Here is a 6,110-nt window from a genome sequence, read left to right as displayed (position 1 = left end):
GAGGGGATGGAATGGGTTACCTAGTCATGCTGTTGAAGGAGACTCTTCTTCACACAGAGAGTGGTGAGGGAATGGAATGGGTTACCTAGTCATGCTGTTGAAGGAGACTCTTCTTCACACAGAGAGTGGTGAGGGGATGGAATGGGCTGCCTAGTCATGCTGTTGAAGGAGACTCTTCTTCACACAGAGAGTGGTGAGGGGATGGAATGGGCTGCCTAGTCATGTTGTTGATGCTGAATCACTTGGATCTTTTGCTCATAACAATTTCACAGAAAAAAAACTGAAAATTAAATCAATTTTACCATGAACGCGTTTCTCAGTTGTGATTGAGATATGATTGAGATTGATGAGGTGTCAATTGCATTTTAAGGAGGGTAGAAAAGCTGGGATAAAACACAGACAATCAAAAGCTGGGGTAAAACACAGACAATCAAAAGCCCTACATATACAGCATAGAGCTGCACAATTTCTTTCAAATGTCTTCAACGGAAAAGACACCAGCTGCATTAAAGAACGGAAATATTTTTGCTAAAGATTGCTCCATCCAGCACAGGGACAAGGGGACACTTCATGTGTCTTTGTTATTTTTACATTTATTTATGTGTTCTTTTTGTTGAAAATAAAATGTCTTTAAAAGGGGTTACATATTTAAAATATTCTACAGTTTACTGTTTTTCAAGTAAGTATTTCAATATTTAGGAACATTTGTTGTATAATAACTCTGGAGAAAATTATAATTTTTGAATGTGACAACACATTTTATTCTGCTTTAATATTATGTTTAATCATATAATACCTATTTTGAGACCGGTGAAATAAGCAATTTTTTACTGTGAAAAAATAAATAAAAATACAGCCTTTATAATGGGGTTGTATAACGCAATGGTGAGATCACACTTCAATTCATGGTCCCTTTAGAAGAAGGACATTGAGACCTTGGATAGAGTCCTACAAAAAGCATCCAGACTAATACAAGTATTAAAATGCTATGAGGGAACACGTTAGAGGAGACTTCATTTAAAAAAGGTGATCCATAGACCGTATTTAAGCACAGTGGAGGCAAGGACCAGAGGACACAGTTGTAAATTAAGTGAAGACAGACTTAGGACAGAGGATCACTTTTATACAGCAGTGTGCACATGCATTGGAACACCCCGTTGCCTCTAAAGTTTTGATTTGTTGTGCGTATGAAATCAAACCACTGGAACTGAAAATCTCTGAAAATTGTCAAAACAGGCAATTTAGTGATTGTCAAATTTAATTGATGGATTTAACAGGCCGCACGTGCATATCATTTAAAATAGTCAGAGAAAAGGAACACAGAGCCACAAATGATAAAATGCATGAGACTTTTTAGAAGTTGTTTAAGATGCCTAATTGAAGCCCAAAGTGGTCTAACATTTTCACACATGAGCGCCTATTGTTTCTATTTCACTGATTACTGAGCGGAAATTGAAATTCTCACACCCAGAGATGTTGTCATGCAGGTAGGTATATGAAGGGTATCAATGACAAATCTTGAGGTGTTCCAATACATTTGCAAACTGCTGTATAGTGAGTGGTGCGGTTAAGGAATGGGTAAACAGGTCGCTCTGATCAAACAGATCAATCAGCTACTAGATCAATCAGCTACTAGGAACCGGACAAGAATGTTATTAATGTATGTTGCTATGTTTTTATTGTACGCAATTATCGTGCAAATAATAATTTAACCAATTAATTAAACCTAATTTCAGTAAGTATGTTGGTGTGGTGTAATGTGGACAGTTCTGCACAATTCTGAAGTCTATCAAAATGGTTTGCAGGTGAACCCTAAATGCATCAGGTATTTCCCAGCTCTTTTTGCCAATCTGGTACCTCCCTTTCTCTCTCTCTCTTTCCCTTCTCCTAACCTCCCTAACTCATAGCCACCCTAATTATAAGCTCTTGTTCTCTCCCTCCCTTTCTCCCTCATAGTCTATACTGTCTGCCATTCTGCCACAGGTCTCTGCCATTTCCCCCCCCTCTCTCCCAGTCTCACTGTCACTGCTTAGCTCTTCCTGTCTTCTTTCCTCCCTCTCCTAATCTCTCCCTCTCCCTCCCTTCCAGTCTGACAACCTCTCTGCCGTCCGACACTTAGCTTTCTTGCTCTCTTTCCTCCCTGTCCCTCTCATCTGATGTCAGGCTTATTAATGACACAAGTGACGATGTATTTACATTAACAACTGCGTGACAACCTTGCCATTCCTCCTACCCCCTCCCTTGTCTCATCGTGACATTATACACACATACACACGTACACACACACACACAATACCAGAAAGAGAAGGGAAAAAAAATCCATTCTCTAATTTGGCTGCATCTCGTAAACACACAAATGCACAAGCAAGGAGCCAAGACACCAAGACAGCAACATTCACCAGATTCTTCACCAGGTTTCACCAGAACTCGGCTACCAGATATTACCAGAATCTACACCCAGCCTTCTGCATAAGGTAAGCAAATGCAGTTTCTATTCCAAAGAAAAAACGAAAAGGGATTCAGACAAAAATCAATCTTTTTTTTTTTCTATCAGAGGCTGCAAAGACAATCAATACAAATTGTAAATTGTTAATTAGCAAGTCCCCCCCCCCCCTCTCTCTCACACACACACACAGTCACAGACATACACAGTCACACAGACACACACATACACACAGTCACAGACACACACGGTCAAACACACACACACACACACACACACACACACACAGAGAGTCATAGACACACACATGTCTGATGCAAAATAGTAGAGTCTAGCTCCATCTTCAATAAGGCTGCACAGCACTTTTGCATATTAATAAGATCATTCACTGAAAGAGAACAAACAAAGAACGTATTACCCTAGATGCAAAACGCATGACTGCCGTTTGAGATCACCAGGCTAGTGCGGAATGACATTCAAAAACATAATATGCATTGATCAACAATAATAATAATAATAATAATAATAATAATAATAATAATAATAATAATAATAATAATAATAAAGACTTGGAGAATAATACAAAAGCTGGAAGACATAAAACCCACACAAGTTCTTTTTTAAAAATTCTCTTAATATTGGATAGCCATCCATTATTATTTATAATGTACACCTGTTTAAAATCAGGATGAAAAATGGGTAAGAATGGAGATTCCTCCCTTGTTTAACAGCTGGCAGAACACATGACACCTTTCCCTGGATCACAAACTTACTACATGAATACAATACCAATCACTAAGTCATTGAAGGGGAATTCAAACTCAAAATAGTATTTTCTTAAGAACATAAGAAAAGTTCGGGAACGAGAAAAGGTAATTAAGCCTATCAAGGCTCGTCCCTTGTTAGCACACCATTCTCCCCTACTAGGAGGAGCTCATTTGAACTCGCGCTAACCCTAACCCTAACCCTAACCCTAACCCTAACCCTAACACTAACACTAACCCTAACCTAAAAGACCATACAGTAAAGGATGTCATGGTCATTGACTTCTTAGTCCTACCGTTCATTTTCAATATACAGAGTGGCAGGGGATGTAGTTTGCTGACATACAGCCACTTGTTAAATCATTAAATAGGTTCCTGGTGATCTACGTAATCTAAGAGTATAGTTTAATCTCTGGTGTATTTTAGACTGTAGAAGTATGTTAATTTCAGTAAGAACCATTTTAACAGGCATAGGATTTCATTATAATTAAATGCAAGTGAAGACCACTGATCTAGGAAAAATGTCAAAATTGTAATGATTTATTCTGCATTATAAAATGACAAGAATGAAGGGAGCATACTGTAGATGATCACAGCTAACCCTCACCATGACTAAGCATAGTACAGAAACCAGGACCAGAAGACACAGCTGGAAACTGAGTGGAGACATACTTTGGACGAGGGAAGGAGACACTTCTTCACACAGAGAGTGGTGAGGGGGTGGAATGGGCTGCCTAGCCATGTTGAGGCAGAATCACTTAGATCCTTTAAGACCCAACGACTGTTTTTTAGATCAATCAGCAACTAGGGAGCACTGATGGGCCAAATTGCCTCCTCTTGTTCATCTTATGTTCCTAAGTCCAAAATAAAATGTACTTGATCGTTCTGAAACCTGGAGTTTTTCATGACTGAGAGTGACTTCATGAATAATCATTTTAAAAAATGACTGTCACCCTGTATGCTGGTAGCAGGCCTTTGAGATTCCATTATTTCTGAATCGAGTTGGGGGTCTCTGGAATAGGTGGTTTAACAGTGAAAAAAAACCCAGCCAAGACCACCCACAAACTGCAGCTGTGCTGTGAACTTTTTAAAAAACATCTGTGCGCAAAAAAATCTATTAACAATTCAGAAACTTTTTTTGCTGGTAAGCTGTTGAGTAGCTAAAAATGAGTATTGTAGCTACAGCAGAACTGGGACTAATACCTCCTGGTTGTAGATGTGTTATTATGGAGCAAAAAAAGCCTACTAGGCCGAATTATAAAATGTGACCCCTTCAATGTAATGATTTCCATTACACGAGAGTAGATGTTAAAACTTCATGCTGATTTGAACTCGGCTCTCGCCAAGATAAGCACCAACTAAGACGTAGCTTTACAGTAAACTAATGTGATCCATATGTGTCTCCATCCATTTACGTTTCCTTCCATATGATGATGTAGATATCCTTCTGTCTGGTGTTAATGGCTGAAGTGTAATGCTGGCTCCAGGGATCATCTTATTTTGCCTTCCTGGCGCATTAACACACACAACGGCTGTGATGCTGGCTCCGGGGATCAACCACAGTGCGGCCTCCCCAGCGCATCAGCATGACAACCGTCTGGATTGAGCTAAGTAGATACTAAGTAGGTACATCTCTGGGGTTTTCAAGTGGGCACCTTCCATCCTCAGTGTTTCGTCGACTAGCCCACGACACCTCAAGAGGGCTCGACGGTGATTCTGGCGTCCCAGCATCACCCCCCTCCGAATTATAAAATGTGACCCCTTCAATGTAACAAAACTATCGACAAACAACCAGACAGACTTACTGTGATATCATGGGAATAACGATAATCCAGGTGCTCAAGCAATATTTATTTGTCCCCTGCTGGTTTTCACTTGTTGCCTTCTAGCGGTTATTCCAATAAGATACTCTATGACACTTACTGACTGTATGAGTCGATAAACTGACCTCCTGAGTAATAGATGTCCTTCACATAAAGAGACAAATGCACTGTGGACTCTTGGTGTCTTATCTGTCTATCTGTCTGTCTGTCCGTCCTTGGCCGCTATTCAATATAAGCTTGGATACAGCAGTGTGCACATGTATTAGAGCACCCCATTGCTTCTGTAGTTTTGATTTGTTGTGCATGTGAAATCAAACCACTGGAAAATGTGCAAAATAGGCCACACATGCAATACATTTATCCACAATTTTACAAACAGTAAAATGCATTCGACTTTTTATAAGTTGTTTAAGATGCCTAATTAAAGCACAAAATGGTGTATTGTTTCTATATCACAGATTACTGACCAAAAATTGAAATTCTCGCAAAGAGGTTTTCATGCAGGTAGGTATATAAAGGATATCAATGACAAATCTTGAGGTGATAATTCTATTTTCAAATAATACATTTCCACATTTGCAGTAAGGTCATGCAATACTCACTGACAATACAAAAGCATTGCTTATCCGAATCATTTTCTTTTAAATCAGGTTCTGTTATAATTATATGTTTTTTTTTTTGTGGCAAACAGCACTACTACATTTGAAAACTAATAACTGAATGCATATTTTTATAACATTCTTTTTTTTCTAATAGCAAAGGTTATTTTTTCTCTCCCGCTCCCTCTTCTCAGTTAGTGGTGAGCTAAAACATTTAAACAATGCACTGACTGGTAATGCAGATTACAGCAGCAGATCAAGGGGTGGCTGACAGCGGCATTGCTGTTTATTAATACTGAATTGAGAGAGAGAATGGAAGATGGATCGCCTTGTATTGTAAATGCTTTAAAAATGGTGCTTGCTGGATGATAATTGCATTTGCAATCCACATTGCCTCCCCCCTCTCCCTCTCTCCCCCCCCCCCCCCCCTATCATGCAAACACAATATCGTTAAAAAAAATCGTGAGACAGGGGGGGGGGG

The sequence above is a fragment of the Acipenser ruthenus genome, chromosome 54 (genome assembly GCF_902713425.1).
Source record: "Acipenser ruthenus chromosome 54, fAciRut3.2 maternal haplotype, whole genome shotgun sequence".
NCBI classification, from domain to species: Eukaryota; Metazoa; Chordata; class Actinopteri; order Acipenseriformes; family Acipenseridae; genus Acipenser; species Acipenser ruthenus.
This window is presented reverse-complemented; position numbering follows the sequence as displayed.